The sequence below is a fragment of the Acinonyx jubatus genome, chromosome A1 (genome assembly GCF_027475565.1).
Source record: "Acinonyx jubatus isolate Ajub_Pintada_27869175 chromosome A1, VMU_Ajub_asm_v1.0, whole genome shotgun sequence".
Lineage (NCBI taxonomy): Eukaryota > Metazoa > Chordata > Mammalia > Carnivora > Felidae > Acinonyx > Acinonyx jubatus.
The window spans coordinates 107981994-108001397 of record NC_069380.1 but is presented as its reverse complement, the minus strand read 5'-3'; the positions used below and the strand labels follow the sequence as shown (position 1 = coordinate 108001397).

The window sequence follows — 19404 nt, the reverse complement described above, 5'->3', positions numbered from 1 at the left end:
GCAAAACAAGAAGGCAGAAATAAGGCCCAAAATAAATATATGGTAAAACCTTGAATTGTGAGTAACTTGTTCTGCCAGTGCCAAGACAAGCAAACATTTCTAATAAATTTTAACTTGATAAATGAGCGATGTCTTGCAATATGAGTAGTACATGACACCAAATGTTACATGATCACAACTGAGCCTATGGTTCTTGAAATTTGCTTTGATACACAAGTGCTTTGGTTTACAAGCATGTCTCTGGAATGAATTATGCTCGTAAACCAAGGTTTTACTTGCATGTCAATTAAACTCTACTATTAAAAAATCAAGACTTTCAACTTAATTTCCTATTAGTTGGAAAACAAGTAAATAAATTATGATATACCATTTTAATGGATGTGTGTGTGTGTGTGTGTGTGTGTGTGTGTGTGTGTGTGTGTACACCAGAAAAAGAGGCCCAGGACATTCATAGTTTAGAAAAGTTGTAGAAAAATGCATAAGCAGAGAAAAGGATCCAGAAAAACACTAATTTGGTAATGGTGGTTGCCTATAAAGAGTGCAATTATAGGAGACAGGAGCAGGTTTTCCTATCTCACTTTACAAGTGCCTACACTGAATCTATTACAAATAGCATATAACCAAAGAAATAAGAAGGAATGAAATAATAAATATAAGGGCAGAATCAGTGAAATAGAAGATACACAGAACAAAAAATAAAGGTGATTAATAAAATAAAAGTATTTCTTTGTGAGGTTTTTTGAATTTGAATTTATTTTTTAATTAAGTTTTTAATTTTAAGTAGGGTTAACATACACTTTTAGATTTGTTTCAGGTGTACAATCCAGTGATTCAACAATTCTATGTATCATGGCTCATCACGATCAAAGTATTTCTTTGAACACAGGGAGACAGAACAAGAATAATATGGGGGTAAAAAAGACTACAGAAAAAAAAAGGCATGACAAATATGACAGACATTTAAAAACCTATAAAAGAACAATATAACTGTATTTTTCTATATAACTATAAATAACTATATAACTGTAAATAACTACATGACAATACATTTTGAAAACAAAGATGAAATCAATACATTTCTAGAAAAAAATGCCAAAATTGGCATAAAAATGTGAATAACCATTTAAGAAATTGAAGTTATTCTATTCTATTCTATTCTATTCTATTCTATTCTATTCTATTCTATTCTTTCTTTAGTAGGCTTCATGCCCAGCACAGAGCCCAACATGAGGCTTGACCTCATGACCCAGAGATCAAGACTTGAGCTGAGATCAAGAGTCAGATGCTTAATCGATTGAGCCACCCAGGCACTCCAAAACCAAAGTAATCTAAAAAACTTATTCTCCATAAAGTTTCAGGGCTATGACGTTTTACAAGAGCATCCTACTACCTTCCAAAGAACAGACACTCTTTCCTTAAATGTGTTACTCTGGAAAATTAAAAAAAAAAAAAAAAAAAAAAGGAGGAAACATCACCCAACCTAATGTTGCTATAATTTTGAAATTTGGAATATGGACTGTTCATAAAAAGAAAATATGGGCCAGTTTCACTTCTAAACATGGATGCCAAACACCCAAATAAAATATTACCTAACCAAATCCAAAAAAGTATTAAGAATATATCATAATAAAATATTTAAAAATGGTTCAAAGTCAGAAAATCTCTCAATGTAATTCACTACATTAATGGATTATGGAAGAAGTTACTACTGCTCAACATCTCTCTGTTGTCCTTTGCCTCCTGGGAATACCATTAAACTTCCCAGCCACCTTAAAATACGTGGGACCAGGTGACTAGTCCTCGTCAACGGAATGAGAGGAGTAGTGATATGTGTCCTCTCTTGCCATCATAGAGAACTCGCTGAAGGACTTAGGTCCTAGCAGTTGGGGAAGCAACTGGCTAGAAGGAGCCTGGGTTCCTGAACAACTAAGTGAAGGAGAGCCTACTATCTTCCCAACACCTTCGACTGTGTCTTGAGTGATAAATAAATAGCATTATTGGTTTAAGTCACTGAAACATTGGGGCTGTTACAGTAGCTAAGATTATACACTCTAATAATACATTGAAAACTGATATGGGGAAGACGATTATCTCCCCAGATGATTATCTTCCCAGACACAGAGAGATCATTTGACAAAGTTCAATGCTAATTCGTGTTAAAAACAAAAACAAGGGGCACCTGGCTGCCTCAGTTGGAGGAGCATGCAACTCTTGATCTCGGGTTTGTGAGTTCAAGCACCACACTGGGTATAGAGACTACTAAAAAATAAATACCTTAAACAAAACAAGAACCAGCTTTTGGGAGCTGAAACAGAATTAGGAGACCAAACCCCTGTCTTCCCCACTACCCTCTTTCCTTCATCGCTTGATTATTCATTACTTTAGCCCCATATTGATGCATTTTCTTACAAAATTTTTCATTGGAAACTAATGCATGAATTTTATCTATTTTCCTTGATATCTCAGATCCTAAGGAAAGGGATACAAACCTATAGCTAACATCATACTTAATAGAGAAACTACATATATTCTTTTTAAGAAATGGAACAAGACAACGATTCCAGCTATCCCCACCAACATGTAATAGAATTATAGAAAAATTAACCACTACAAGGAAATAATAAGAAGTAAAACCAAGTATAAAATTGGAAGGAACGAGTCAAAAGTTGTCAGTGTTTGCAACTGGTATAGTTATTTCACACAAAACTCTCAAGAGAATCCACAGAAACACTATTAGAATTAATAGGAGTTCAAAAAGAGAGCTGGATATGAGACTAACTTAAAAACAACTGACTACACTTCTTCACACCAACAGTAACCAACCAAAGAGAGAAAGACAGAGAGAGAGAGAGAGAGAGAGTGTGTGTGTGTGAGAGAGAGAGAGAGAGAGAGACAGAGAGAGAGAGAGAGAGAAGATATGTAACAGTGTAACCTATAACAATGTGAAAAAATAAAAAAAAACACTTATAATAGTAATATTATTGAATCTAGGAATTTTTGTTTCTTAAGAGAGAGCAAAAGAGCAGGAGCGGGTGAAAGGGTAGAGGGAGAGAGAGGGAATTTTAAGCAGGCTTCACACTCCGTACGGAGCCCAACATGGGACTCGATCCCACAACTCTGGGAATATGACCTGAGCAATCCCACAATCCTGGGATTATGACCTGAGCCGAAATCAAGAGTTGGACACTCAAGTGACTGAACCACCCAGGCACCTCTCTAGGAATTATCTTAATAAAGAATGTATAACAGACTTGTGGAGAAAATTTGAAAAACTGTATTAAAGTATATAAAAGAAACATGAATAAATGCAGAGGTAGACCATACTCACAAGTGAGATGGCATGACACTAAAAGGTGTCAATTCTTTACAGATGAACCTATGATTTCAATTAATTTCTAATCAAAATTTCAGAAAGACTTTTGTGAACTTTACAGACAGATTTTAAAATATTTATTAAAGAATAAATCCATGACAAGCTACGAAAAGTTTGAAAAAGAACAAAAAGGTAGATATTAAGATATATTACAAAGCCATAATAAAAACAAAATCCAACTGGGTTAAAGATGTAAATGTAGAAGAATAACCGAAGTTAGTAGGAGAAAATATAGAAAAACTTTTTGATCTTCAGGTAGGTAAGGGTTTTTAAAATAAGATGCAAATAGCTCAAGCTAAAAGGAGAAAGATGATGGATGTGACTACACAAAGTTTAAAGATTTATGTTAAAAAAAAAAAAGAAGAAGAAGAAGAAGACAATGGACCTAAATGTAAAAGCTGAAACGATAAAGGTCTTAGATGAAAACATAGGAGTGACCCCTTACAACCTTGAGTTAGGCAAGAATTTCTTAGATATGACACAAAAACACAACAGGTAAGAGAGAAGATTGATCAGTTGGATATCAACAAAATTGAACACCATCAAGAAAGTGAAAAGATAACTCACAGAATGGGAGAAACTATTTGCAACTGATACATCTGAGAAAGGATAAATATCAAGAATATATAAATAACTTACAATTCTATGATAAAAAACAAAGAATCCAACTTTAAAAATAGATCTGAATAGGGGCACCTAGGTGGCTCAGTTGAGCGACCAACTCTTGATTTTGGCTCAGGTCATGATCTCACGGTTTGTGAATTCAAGCTCCACCTCAAGCTCTGCCCTGATGGTGCAGAGCCTACTTGGGATTCTCTCTGTCCCCATCTCTCTCTGCCTCTCCCACTTGCTCTCTCTCTCTCAAAATAAATAAATAAATACACATTAAAAAAATAGATCTGAATAGACATTTCTCCAAAGCAGATACAGATATACAAGTGGTTAGTAAGCACATGAAAATATGTTCAAAATCATTAACCATCAGGGAAGCATAAATCAAAACCACAATGAGCTACAACTTCACACCTGCTAGGTTGGCTATAACCAAAATGACAGACAAGTGTTGGTGAGGATGTGAAGAAAATGGAACCCTCATGCACTGCAGGTAAGACCGTAAAATGTTGCAGCTGTTTTAGAAAACCATTTGGGACTTCCTCAAAAATTTAAACATAGAGATACCATATGATCCAGCCATTCCACTTCTAGGTATATATCCAAAAGAAACGGAAATATGTGTTCACACAAAAACTGTACATGAATGTTCACAGAAGCATTATTTATAATAGCCAAAAAGTAAAAACAACCTAAGTGTGCACCAACTGATAAACAGATAAACCAAAAGCAGTATACCCACATGAGGGAATATTATTGGGCAATAAAAAGGAACAAATTACTGCTATAGGCTATAATGTGGATAAATCTACACTACATTATGCTAAGTGAAAGAAGCCAGTCACGACAAAAACATACTGTAGAACCCCATTTATATGAAATGTTCAGAAACAGGCAAATACAGACAGGAAGTAGATTAGTGCTTGCCTAGGGCTTGGGAGGAGCATATTGAGGGAAACTGGAGGGTGACTGCTAATGGAGTAATAAAAAATTCTAAAATTAGATCATGATGATAGTTACCCACTCTGTAAATGTACCATAAACCAATGAGTTCACTTTAAATAGGTGGATTTTGTGGTATAAAAATTATATCTCAATAAAGTTAATAATAAAAAGGAGACCATATGTGAGATTAACAGATGGGAGACAAGACTAGGGGAAGACTTAAAACATCCACATCTGACAAAGGACTAACACTTTAACATGTAAGGATACCAATACAGAAGGAACCATAAGAGACTCTTAAATACAGAGAACAAACTGAGGGTTGCTGGAGGGGTGCTGGGTGGGGGGATGGGCTAAATAGGTGATGGGCATTCAGGAGGGCACTTGTTGGGAGGAGCACTGGGTGTTGTATACAAGTGATGAATCACTAAATTCTACTCCTGAAACCATTTATTACACTATATGTTAACTAACTTGGTTTTAAATAAAATAAACAACAATACATAAAACAACAACAAAAAAATAAGGAACAAAATGCAAACCCTATATAGAAAAATATCAGAAATCTGAAAGAAAAGAAGGGCAAATTAGATGGATAGACAGTTCACAAATGACAAAACAATATGATGAGATGCTCAATTAAAACAGAAATGGAGTACTGCTTTAACCTAGTAGTTTGACAAAAATTAGTAAATTAAATAATAGTAAGTGCCAGCAGCTGTTGGAAAAGTGACTTTTTATGCACTCCTGGTGGGAGGAAACCGATGAAGTCATTCTGCAGCACAAAGTAGCAGTTTTTATTAAAAGACATCAGTCTTTTACCAACAGTTCCATATCTGTCTATCAAAAAAATTCTTGCACAAGGCCACAGGGAGATACTCAAAAGGACGTTTGGTGCAGAACTGTTCATGCAGGCAAGGGCTTACAGGCCACCGATGTCTACCCCCAGGAGCCTGTTAGGTACTTGTGGTGTATACTTTTCATACAAAACTATGCAACCGCCAGGAGTAATGAATTAGACTTACATACAGCATTATGGTTTGACTCAAAAACATAATGTGGAAGGGAAAAAAGAAATAGTATGAGATTTATAGCATAATAGTATTTATTTAGTTAAGTGCAACAAAAGCAAAACATGACATATGTTTCAAAGATATACGTGTTCTAAGACGATATAATAAAATGTACTTTGGAAGAACGAACAAATACGCCAGCATGGCCTCCTGTCTGTGTGCGCATGGGGAGGAGGGTGTTGAGAGAGAAATGGAGTATAAAGGGAGGAAATAACAAAGTGAAATAAAATGAGAGACTCAAAATGGACCAAGGATTATAGTATGCCATGAACTAAGATATATGAGCAATTAAATTTGTGAGACCTGAGATACTAAGAAAAATAAAATCCCATGCATTACTTTTCAGTGAAAAATTTAAGAAAGTCCATCACATGTTGGAGGCTAAGTCAATGAAACATAAAACTACGGACAAAAGAAGGTAGTGGGAAAGCCAGAGGCTTGCTTGGTCTCCAGCTGAGTAATTCAGTTTCCAGGGAAGAAAGAACACAGGGTGGTAGAAAGGTAGTGGATGTTGTCCCCACTACACCACCTCCTCCCCCTGCAGACAGGAGACAGGGGAGCAAAGGGAGAGAACCATCCACTACAGCTGAACTTCAGTTAACAGAAGGGAGAGAACAGGACATTATGGAATTCAGAAGAAAAGGAATAACTGATTGAATCCAAGAATCTGATTTTTTTGCCTCATGATAAAGGCAGCGTTTTCTAAAAGCAATGAATACTCAACACCGCCCTGGAGCAAGGCAGGAGAAGACCTCCATGCTTTAAAAATCAAGACCTTATGGGGGCGCCTGGGTGGCTCAGTTCATTAAGCGACAGACTTCGGCTCAGGTCATGATCTTGCAGTCAGTGAGCTTGAGCCCCATGTGGGGCTCTGTGCTGACAGCTTAGAGCCTGGATTCTGCTTCAGATTCTGTGAGTGTCTCTCTGTCTCTGTCTCCCCTCCCCCACTCGTGCTCTCTCTCTCCCTCTCAAAAATAAATAAATGTTAAAAAAAATTTAAAAAAAATCAGGACCTTATGCCATCTTTTGTCAAATTCGGATGGCTATTTTCAAAGTTAAGATTATTCAAGTTTTGTTTTAGTAATGGGCCTTATGATCAGATCCATGTGATTAGGCTGAATTCATTTTTATTGAGACAAACGCTGATTAAAAGGGGGTTCATGGTACTGGCTACAAAAACCGTCATCATTCGAATATAAGTCAAGTAAGCCACTTTACTTTCAACACTTAGTGCCTTCTACAGTGTATGCTTGTCCCACATAACTGGCTTTCTGGGATATACATATATACACACACATACATACACATACATACATACCCTAGATATATTCCTTCTTTTGTCTTGCCTTTTTCACTTACCCCTGGGGACATTACACATCTCACCGCCCCCCCCGCCAATGTCTTCCCAGTGGTTGTGCCCACAGCCTTGAGGTGGAGCCCAGTTCCCGCACCCCACGATCAACTTAGCGTTAACGGGACGAGAGCACTCATCTTTCACCCTTCTGCGGGCAGATGCAGTGGACAGAAAGTTTCCTGGTCTGGGAAGGACTCAGTCCCTGAGTGCACCCATCCCCGACCATTATCGCCAGCCCCAGGGTTGGAGCGAGCCCCTGTCTTCTCACGAACAGAGCGTTGGGGAGAGGGTGACGGCCTGGCCTAGCTGATGTCCATGCCTATGACCAAGAGAGGCGAGCTGCAAGCCTGCCAGTTCAGGAAACGGTTGGAAGGCACCCCAGGCGCGCCCAAGTGCACCCTATCTGTAAAACGTAGAAAGGCAAACTACAGGAGGAGTGGAGCTGAGTGGGGAAGAGGAGTCTCACAGGTACGAAGGGGTAAATTATGAGTTCCTCCCTGCTGAGCTCAGGTGAAGCACTCTGCCCAGCATTTTATACAACCCCCACTTCGATTTTTACTGAAGCCCGCTGGGGGGTGGGGGACCGGTGGCGTCGTACAAAAAGGAAACGTGCGATGGGAACCCTGGCCTGTCTTGCCGAGGTGCGACCTCGGCCCCGGGCTGCCACATGCTTGGTACGCTGCTCTAAGCTCCCTCAGGTGGTCTTCAGCCGGGCCCGGAGGACAAGAGCCCTGCAGGCCCGGGCGCTGCCGCGTCGCCGCCACCCCAGCCCCGCGGCAGGAGCCCCCCGCAAGACCCGCCCGTGCGTCACAGGCCCGCCTGGCGTCCCGCCCGCCGGGTCCGCAAGGAGGAGCCCGCGAGGCGGCCGCCACGGGGCTGCGCTTACCTAGTCTGGCGCGGGTAGGGGCTCCAGCTCCCAGGCTCCTCGCCGACCGCCGCCGTTTTGTGCGTCCCTCGCCCCGACGGCAGCTGCGCCGGCCCGGGCCACGGCCACGGTCACTTTCATTTTCCTCAACAACAGCGGCAGGAAAGCGAAAGCGAAAATGCCGAGAGGCGGGCCCCGGCCGAGCGCGGTGAACGCGGAGCGCGGGCTGGCAGCCAGAGGCGGGGGCTCAGGTCTCGGGCCTGCATGCGGGCGGCCGGGCGGCGTTCGGGCGGGAACCCCGTCCACCTGAGGCGCCGGAGCGAGCCTGGCGCGAACACCTCCGCGGGACGGGGCCCGGGCCGCGTCCGGGCAGCAGGTGGAGAGGCCCGCCGCGCGCCGTCGTTCGTCCGCGCGGCCTACTGTGCCTCGGTCCATCGGGGTTGCTTCCCAGGCCGCCCCTTAGCGCCTGCTTCGGCTTCGGGTCTGGTGGCGGCGCTTTCTGGGTTTCTGGCGTCCGGAGGCGGGTTTGGCCTGGGCGACCAGGAGCAAGCCTCTGAGGGGGTCTCGGGTGGGGGCGCTGAGCCAGCTGGGGTCGGCCTGTCCCCAAGCCTGGGCATGCGCACTGGTCCATCTGCCAAGTTGGCGGCACCGTAGCTTCGAACAGCCTGGTCGTGACCATGAGGTACCAGGCTCCTCATCCTGGGTCAGTGGAGAAATAAAAAGTCAGTGGTATCAAGGAAATGGGGATTCTTCATTTGATTAAGAAAAACTGAACAGCAAGCTTAAGACTTGGACTCCCTGGACTAATTGGTGCCCATCAATACCCAAGGATTTAGAGGCTTATCACTTATTGGCTGTGTGATTTGGGGCAGAGTATTTACTCCCTGTAGGATGAGGATGATAACCATACCTACGTCAAGGTTGTAGGACTTAAATGAACCGATGTAAGGGAGAAAATATTTGTTGTTGTTTTTCTGGATGCTTGATAGACATTCTCTAATGTCAGTTGATAAAATTTGGAGATCTCTATGATAATAAGATAGTTTTCAAAGTTTGGACTGTGCTATCATGACTTAGAAGGACTGAGGAGGCACTGCAGTCATTTTGGAAGGCACCTCACACTCAGCCTGACAATTTGCCCCTATAATTATGCCAGTGGACCAAGTTCTCTTAGAGCACCGCTGCAGTTGAAGTTGGACACAAGTCCCCACAGCCCTGTCCTGCATCACTTACTGAGATCTGAAAATACTTTTTGTAAGCCGTCCTACTTGGAAAATGTTGCTAAGACTCCATACTCCAAACACAGTTTGCCACGTGTTTGTTCATTTTTGTCATAGAGCAGTCTGATAACTGGAACAGAAAAACGATTAACTGCCTGATCTGCCAGTCACTTTGGTTTGCCTCTTTGAAATTCAGGCACGTTCCCTGCATGATGGAGGACTTGATTTGTGACTCATGCTGTGGGTTTCTAAGTGTTTGCAGTATTTCCCTCAAGAGCACATGGGGAAGTGAAGCAGGCCAAATGATGATCTTAGAAAAATAAGAGCCCATGTTTCCCCCTCCAGGAGATGATGCTTTTGGTCTGTAGTATGAAGGAAAAGGAAAAAGAAAAAAAAAAAAATCAAGGCAAGCCTTGGAGCTCTTCCTTGTGATAGGATAATCATTCTTGATTCCACGAGAGCAAAGTAGAGGTAAATCTGTTTCTGCATAAGAAGTATGTCTGGGAGATGAGGGTTAGGAAAAGAGAGGCAGACATCCAAGAAGATAAAGCCAAGTCCTGGTTACCTTTTACAAGATGTTACACATGTGACCAGAGAGGTGCCAAGAGGTAAAAGGCTAGCATATAGTCTATCAGCTTGGTAATTTCCCAGAGTCCAGATTTGGTCTTTGATACTATGGGATATAAAATTTCATCTTTTCAGTGTTCCAGTGTTGATTAAAAATCTATGTTGTAGAAAATCAGAATGCCAACTTACTGATTTCATTCACTGTTTGCTAAACTGTATGCTAAGTACATTACATGCATTGCTTCATTTAATTCTCCCTGTAATGGTGCAGTATATTGTGATATTTTTTTCAGCTGAGCTACAAAAGATGAAGGAAATTCCCAAGCTTAGCAAGTACAGTATATAAGTGTTCAAATAAAGGCCATGTGATTCCAAAACCTGGAGCTTAACCATTACTGTTAGATGCAAAACAGTCAGGAACATGAGACTGGTGACTGCACTCTCTTCTTGTAACTGTTCAATTTGGAACCTAATTGTTGGAAGGTGGCTTGGTGAGCTTGAAGTCAGAATCAGAAGAGTGAATTGTCTGACTTATCAGCCTTGGACAGCGTGGTGCATCTTCCTCCACATCAGAGGTCAAACAAGCTGCTGTGAGGACAGGCCACTCGCTCCCGCTGTCCTGGCCAGCACTTCTCTTGTAGATGGTGGCTGGTGGACAGCCCCATCTGTATTACCTAATTTCTCCTTATTATGCCACCTGGGCTGTCCCTCCTCAGATGAACGTATTTCTTTTTTAGGTAGAGCAAGGCCTTACTAAGTGACAGTACTGTTAGGCCTTGTAGGTCCTGGAGCCCTTATTTCTCTTTAAGGGGGCATTTTGTATATTTTTGCTTTGATTGGTTTGATTTATAATTTAACTTTCAAAGCGCAACTTTGTATCCCAACTCTTGGGGGGCAACTCACTTTATTTTCCTTCCTACCTCCCTAGCCTTCTAACTCTAGAATAAAATCTTGTGCTACAGTAAGTTTTGCAACAAGCACATTATCCAGGCCTGCAGTGCTCATCAGCGAAGACCCAAAATCCAAGTCCAAGGCCAGCCCTCAGAGATTTTACCGTGGGCGAAGGGTGGGAGTAGACGTGAGGAGAGATCATGCAACACAGCTGGATAACAATACAAAGAGAAAGAAAAAGAATTCGCTGGTTAGAAAATAAAACGCTTGGAGTGACTCAGATAAAAAGGAAAAAATATATATCAACTAACCCTTTTAGATACTTCCTTTATTCAACAAATATTTTGTTGCAACTACAAAATGCAACCACTTTGCTAATGCTGGCAATGCAATAATGAGCAAAAATACACATAGTCTCTGCTATCAGAAAACACACTTTATAGTGAAGTAGTCAATCAGATAATTAGTCAAATTTAGAATACCATCCTAAATGCTGCAAAAGTGCATTTAATTCACTTATGAGAGAGAATGACAAAGGATTTGGATTTGTGTGAGGGTCAAAGAAGGCAGAACGAAATGATATTTGAACTGGTAGCAAAGGAATGAGGGTTAGTTAACTGAGTAAAGGGGCACAGGGTTGGAGAAGAGATGACTGGGAGAGGGAACAACATATGCAAGGGTCCAGAGGCAGGAAAGAACTTGGAACATTTGGGGAACTGGAAGCAGGTTAGATTGTCTATCTGATATCTATCAGATATCTATCTGATGCTCAGAGGGAGCAGAGAGAGGAAGGACAACCCAAGTCCACAGGAGGCTAAAGCTGTAACAGGGCCTTGAAGGTCATGCTAAGGACTTAGGTCCTTATCCTATGATCACTGATGTTGTTTAAGCAGATCTGATTTGTATTTTTTTTTTGTTTTTATTTATCTATTTTAAGAGAGACAGAGTGAGTGGGAGAGGGGCAGAGATAGAGGGAGAGGGAGAATCCCAAGCAGGCTCCACACTGCCAGTGCAGAGCCTAATGCAGGGCTCCATCTCACAAAACTGAGATCATGATCTGAGCTGAAACCAAGAGTTGGAAGTTTAACCAATTGAGCCACCCAGGTACCCTGATTTCTATTTTTAAAAGGCTGTTCTGGGGGCGCCTGGGTGGCTCAGTTGGTTAAGCATCCACTTCGGTTCAGGTCATGATCTCACAGTCCATGGGTTCGAGCCCCATGTGGGGCTCTGTGCTGACAGCTCAGAGCCTGGAGCCTGCTTTGGATTCTGTGTCTGCCTCTCTCTCTCCCCCTCCCCTGCTCACAGTCTCTCTCTCTCTCTCTCTCTCTCAAAAATAAACATTAAAAAAAAAAGAAAAGAAAAGAAAAGAAAGATGGCCACCAGATGGGAGCAAGATGATGGTGGTAGTGGTGAAGGAGATAGAAATGGACAGACATGAAGGATACTTAGGAGGTAAAATGGTTAGGAACTTGCCAGTAGATTGGGTCTTAGAGATAGGGATAAGAGTCATGACTCCCAGGATGCATAATTGAGTGAATGATTGTGGTAGCTGTATACCTATACAGATCACTCTTCCAGAGAACCTTCTACCAAGAACATAGCTGAGAGCCACTGGTCGCCACACCTTTATTTATTTATTTAAAAAAAAAATTTTTAATGTTTATTTATTTATGAGACAGAGAGAGACAGAGCATGAACAGGGCAGGGTCAGAGAGAGAGGGAGACTCAGAATCTGAAGCAAGCTCCAGGCTCTGAGCTGTCAGCACAGAGCCCAACGCGGGGCTCAAACTCACCGACCGTGAGATCATGACCTAAGCCGAAGTCAGACGCTTAACCGACTGAGCCACCCAGGCGCCTGGGCCGCCACACCTTTAGATGTGCTGCCACATTCACACAAGGCTACACGCTCTCTGGCTGCTCCTAGCCAATGAATGAACACAGTGGGGGTACCAGAGCCAGGCCATTTCTGCCCAAGGTGGGCCTCCTCTAACAGGCAATCTGTACTGCGGGAATTTCCATCAGTGTGGTCAATAATTTCTCAGAACTCATCTGCAGTTTGAAGCTCTTGCTGCCCAATCTTCCTTCCTTCCCTTTCCCTTTTCACAGGAGACAGACCTGCGTCATAATCTGAGTCTGACTATTCCTGTTCGTTCTCCCCTTCACCCTTCATAAACATGTTTCTCAATAAGTTCTTGCATGTTGGCATATGCTCTAGGAGGACCTGAACTGACACAATGACCCCTTTCTTTGAGCTGGAGAACTGTGTTAAAGGATCACATTTTGCAGGGCTTCGATTCTGCACATCTTGGATGAGGTGTCAGGTGGGCAGGGAATTTCCATGTCTGCTTTCCTACTGCTGAGATGTGTTTGTGCTTTGCTACTGAACTATCCAACTATGTCCTCTGTGTGAGCTCGTGTCTGGTCTTCTTTGTAAAATGCTTGTTCCACAGACAGTCTCCAAACCTTAGTTTAGAACTCAAAACTAAAACTGTTTGCCTCTGGAAAAATACAACCTACCACTAGCAAAAATATCCTTTAAATTTCTTATGGAGGAGGAAAAAGTAAACAAAGAGAAAGCGAGTGGGCAATTGTTCTTAAACAGTTAAAGGTGAAGATTTTTGCTTTGGGTGGCCCCGGTTTCCTGTGAAAACGTAGTCTTTCATAAGTGTTCCTAAAGGAAAGTACTTACATATTTGGCAACACCGATGGAAATCTGTCTTTCAGTGAGGAAAAGAAGCTGGTACTCCGAAAGGCACTCTTACTTTGATGTCTGTCTCCCTGAGCAAGGTGCCCTTCGAGAGCTGGCTGCCAGAGGATGACCCTGTCATGAAGACTGCAGTCCCCAGTAGCTTGCAGGAGTAAAGAGTGATAGGGCAGATATGTTCAAGTCCAACATTGGTTCATCCTGCTGACCTCAGGCTTGAACAGAAATCATGACTACAATATGAGTATTTGAACACTGACCTCTCTGATAAGTCAATGTTTCCTTCACTAAGTACAGACCCCAGACAGCCCATACCCATCTCATTGTGAAGTGTGGAGGCTGATAGTACATGAGATTACCTTTTCTCTTCTCCTCCTCCTTCTTCCTCTTCCTCCTCCTCCTCTTCCCCATCTCCTTCTTCCTTTTTTTGTTATTTTATTTTTTAATGTTTTATTTTATTTTTGAGACAGAGAGAGACAGAGCATGAACAGGGGAGGGGCAGAGAGAGACACACACACACAGTCCGAAGCAGGCTCCAGGCTCTGAGCTGTCAGTACAGAGCCCGACGCAGGGCTCGAACTCATGGATGGTGACATCACAACCTGAGCTGAAGTTGGGTGCCTAACCGACTGAGCCACCCAGGCACCCCATCCTTCTTCCTTTTTTTAAACCAAGCTTTCAAGAAGCCTAGATACCATTAGTTTGCTTGGACTAAAAAGAGGAAGAAGCAGGTGTGGGCATCATGAAGTATGTTTTCCTGAGGGCTCTGGCTTTCATTAAGGGATGAATGGGTAAAACTATTTCTCCCAAAAGTAGTTATAATTTCCCACATGGAACCAAACTGAATTAATAAGGACTGACTATTTGTAGAGCTAATAATTGCTTTAGGGAGGTCTGGAGGAATAACAGTATTATTATCGTCGACACAAATTTATTATTGTTGAGCACTTTACATGTTATGATCTAATTTAATTCTTTAAAAACTCCAGTGAGATAGATCATCTGTTCTATTATAGAGGAGGAAACCGAGTCTCAGAAAGATTAAGTGACTTGCCTAAAGTCATAGAGCTACTAATGGGAGAAACCTACTTTTGGGCCTGTTGGACCGCACATCTGCTCCAGCAGTGTCCCACTGTGGGCACTTAGCCAATATGCTCCAGTGCCGCCCAAGAAGAGGATGTGTTTGAGCTGAACCTAGAACATGGGTAGGACTGGGAAATCAGAGATAAGGATGGATGCAGGAATGTGAAGGAAAAATGCAAAACTGGAAGTGTGTTATTTCAAGAATCAAAATACACTAAAAAATAGGTGATGGTTTGGGAGAGGGTTGGGGGGTGGTTAAAAAATGCTGAAAAGTACAAAGAAAAAAATTCCTCTTTATTGTCATCTTGCATATTTACTTCCAGTTTTATTTTTTAACTAAAACCACTTCAAAACTTATACATGCTCATTATAAGAAATGCAAACACTATACAAAGTATAATAAATGCCTGAAAAGCTTCCCTAAATCTTACCATCTAAAACATTGCTCTTAATATTAGAAAAATATTCTATGCATTTCTTTGCATTTAAACAGAGAGGAGGATGGGTAGGTAAAAATGATATTTCAATATTGTTTGCATTGATGAAAAGACTATCCTTTCCCCCTTGAATTATCTTGGAACTTTCTTTGCAAATCACCTTCTTGACCACATATGTGAAGGTTTATTTCTGGACCCTCTATTCTGTTTTGTCTCTACGTCGGTCATTCTGCCAGTACCACACTATTTTGATTACTGTGGCTTCTTCCTTCTCAACTGGCTACCTTTTGTTTCTTTTTCTTGCCTAATTGCTATGGCCAGAAGTTCCAATACAATTCCAGGAGTAGCAAGTGGCTTCCTTGTCTTGTTCCTGATCTTAGGGAGAAAGCTTTGTTTCAACAGTGAGTATAATGTTAACTATAGGGTTTTCACAGGTGTCATTTATCATGTTGAGGAAGTTCCCTTCTATTTCTAGTTTGATGAGTGTCTTTTATCATGAAAGTAGGTTGAATATTGTCAAATAATTTTCTGCATCAATTGATACGACCTTTATTTAAACCTTCATTTTATTCATGTGTTGTATTACGTTATTAATATTTTTACATTGAGCTATATTTTTGTTCCTGGGATAGATCCCACAGGGTCACAATATATAATCCTCCTAGTATGCTGCTGGATTTGGTTTGTTGGTATTTTATGGAATATTTTACATTTATGCTCATAAGGGATATTGATGTATAGTTTGCTTTTCTTTTGAAGTCTTCGTCTGGGTTTGGTCTCAGGGTAATGCTGGCCTCATAGAATGAGTCAGGAAGTATTTTCTCCTCTTCTATTTTTGTGAAGAATTTGAGAAGGACTGGTATTAATTCTTCTTTAAATGTTTGGTAGAACCATCTGGTTCACCATTTCTTTTTGGGGGAGGTTTTTGATTATTAATTCAATCTCTCTACTTCAGTTTGTTTGGATTTTCTGTTTCTTCCTGAGACATTTTTGGTAATCTTTGTGTTTCTAGGAATTTATACAGTTCATCTACATTGTCGAATTTATTGGCATACAGTTGTTGATAGTATTCTCTTATAATCCTTATTATTTCTGTAGGGTTGGCAACAATTCCCTCATTTTCATTGATTAATGTCTTTTATATTTACTTAGGTTGTTCACTTTATCCATGTGCTGTATTCCTTCATGTGGATTTGAGTTGCTGTCTAGTATTCTTTCATTTCAGCCTGAAGGGCTCTCTGTAACATTTCTCATAGGGCAGGCCTCACTTCTTTCAGTGATTAGCCCCATTATCCACTTTCTCCATTTCATCTATTTGTTTTCTATAGCAGTTGCAAAAATCTTTGAAGAGGGAAATAGAGGCATTCATCCAGTCTGCTGTTGCCCAGACTTGGGAGAATTAGACTTCCAGATGTTGATGAATTTTTAGTATGGCTAAAGAGTTTAGGGGTTATTATGTTGTATTACAATGGTTAGAATGTAGATACAATGTTCTACATTGTATACAGTGTTAGAATTTTCTACTTCCTTTCACCAATTTTTAAAGTGTGTTGTATATCATGCTGCTTTCTTGTTTGGTTAATGACATTTGGAATTTTCAGAATTATTTTGTTCCTAATCAAAGGTTACATGGTAATTAAATGTTTCCAAGCTCTTCAGTAGACAAGCCCTGGAGAATGATGCTACCATTGCATGCACTTAGTACTGTATCCTTGATGCGTGCAGCCTATTCCCACACCCCCACACATTCATGAGAAGAGCTTCTCATATGAGACTTCCTCTGAAGTAAAAAGAGCTAATCCGGTGCCTGGCTGCTGCCCTTTGGCTGGCCCAGCAGAGAGATGATGTTCCAGTGTCTCTGACAGATTCTTGAGCAACTATACTTGAGTTAAGTCTCTTCTTCCCAAGGTGAGACTTTCTGGGGTGGGTCCTTCTGAGACTCCAGGAAGACATGTGACTTCTGAGAAACCTCTCATTTTGTCATCCTATATCAATCTCATGGGCTTTTTATAAGGATCAAATGAGAAAACAGGTGTATAGGCCTACCTCGAGATACTGCAGGTTTGGTCAGACCCCTGCAATAAAGCAAGTATCACAAAAAAGCAAGTCAAATGAATTTTTTGGTTTCTTGGTACATAATAAGAGTTATGTTTACACTGTAGTCTATTAAGTTTGCAATAGAATTATATGTAAAAAAAATGTTCACACCTTAATTTAAAAATACTTTGTTGCTGTGGAGCCTGGATGGCTCAGTCGGTTAAGCATTCAACTTCAGCTCAGGTCATGATCTCACAGTTCGTGAGTTCCAGCCCCACATCGGGCTCGCTGCTGACAGCACAGAGTCTGCTTTGGATCCTCTGTCCCCCTCTCTCTCTGCCCCTCCCCTGCTTGTGCACATGCTCTCTGGCTCTCAAAAATAAAAAATAAACATTAAAAAAATACTTCGCTGCTAAAAAACTGCTATCCATTGTCTGAGCTTTCAGCCAATCACAGACAGCAGCTGACTGATCAGGATGGAGGCTATTGTAGGTTGGGGAGCTGTGGCAATTTCTTAAAGTAGGACAACAATGAAGTCTGCCGCATTCAGTGACTCTTCCTTCCCATACTGTTTCTCTGCAGCACGTGATGCTGTTTGATAGCATTTTACCCACAAAACTTCTTTTGAAATTGGAGTCAATTCTCTCAAACCCTGCTGCTGCTTGATTAAGTTTAAATCGTATTCTAAATCCTTCGTTGTCATTTCAACAATCTTCAGCTTCATGGCATCTTCCCCAGGAGTACATTCCATCTCAAGAAACCACTTTCTTTGTTCATCAGCAAGAAGCAACTCCTCATCCATCAAGTTTTACCAGGAGATGGTAGAAATTCAGTCATACTTTCAGGCTCCACACCTGATTCTAGTTCTCTTGCTATTTCCACCACAGCTGCTGTTACTTCCTCTGCTGACATCTTGAACCTTCAATTTGTAAAAAGCACAACAAAGTGAAGTTCAATAAAACAAGATATGCCTGCATTTTTCCAACCTGATTTTAGGGCAATGGCACACAACCTCAGGTACTGCTAATACTGTGTTGCGTCCAGCCTCCATCAACCTAAAAACCCTTTAGGAAAAGCAATTAAATGATAAACATTTAGGGGAAAGATTTCTTGTGCTACTTACTTCTTGACAGAGAACAGGGCCCTCTGCCCGACTTCATTCACCATCACTTCGACTAGGTGTTAAGTAGAATAATTCTCTTCGGCAAACATCAGCTCTTCTGGAATTTATGAGAATGTTTAGGGAACTCTGAGAGAGAGGAGCTATTGCCAAGAATAAGAAAGATCATAGGTTTACTCTTGCTTTCATCTTTATCTGTGGTAGAAAAGTTATTATTTTTAAAATTTGAATTGTTCATTGACTTTGTTTTGTCCTTTGTATTTCTGTGGCGATCCTGGTTTCTAATTCTTATGGGCTTTAACTGAGCACCAATTGTCCCTGTGACTTCAGATGATGCACCCCTCTCTCCTTGAGAGGAGGTACCTGGTCAGGATAACTTGCTTAGTATTCCCAAAGCCATTGCTCTGATGGAAACAAGTCCAGCAGGCCCAGACAGAGGGCTTGGATTTTCAGATACTTGGCTCAGTCCTAGAAGCAGTGACATGGGCTATTGCCTGGCCAAAGGAAGAGCTCTAAGCGTTCAGGTAATTATGATTTTAGTCTGCAGAAGGCCACAAATGATTGGGATCAGTGGCATGGAGAATAAGAGAGAAAACTTAGTCAGTTAATCAGGAGCCCAGCACAGAACCACATTTGAGGAGAGCGGAGAAGCCAGTAGGATTACATGAGATGAGCTTCCTTCCTTCCCACTGGAATTTGATGCTACTTGTTATGTTATGCAACAGGCCTTTTGAGTTATCTCTCCAACACTGGAGCTTTTTCACCAAGGTCTATCTACACGTTCTAGCTCAAATCGCCCTGTGGCATGTTTTACGTATACATGTATTATGGACTGTGTCCAACCCACAGTCTTCCTGGCCCCACCACTTATTCCAGCCACTGTTGCAGTGACCAGTTCACACAAGCTTTGACCATCTCCACTGAAGTGCAACCTGACAGTGCCTCACCTCAGGTCTGCAATATATTACCTCTTGCTTTCTAACCAGAGGAAAGGCCCTGCTCAGGACTCACACATGTGTAACCTGGAAACCTGGGGGCCTGACACCTATGGGGCTGCCTTTGATGCATGTGGAAAGGAAGCCGATGTATAAATGCTTCCCCCTTTTATCCACGAGGCAGATCA

The 19404-nt window shown here is 41.5% G+C and overlaps 1 long non-coding RNA gene across 1 annotated transcript in view; it reads right to left on the bottom strand.

Annotated features, from left to right (window-relative positions):
• The window catches only part of LOC128315176 (uncharacterized), a 52207-nt gene extending 43490 nt beyond the window's left edge, over positions 1-8717 (bottom strand). The window contains exon 1 of the long non-coding RNA XR_008297655.1: positions 8244-8717. This is a non-coding gene — a long non-coding RNA (uncharacterized LOC128315176). The remainder of the gene's footprint in view (positions 1-8243) is intronic.
• Between the last annotated feature and the right edge of the window lie 10687 nt (positions 8718-19404).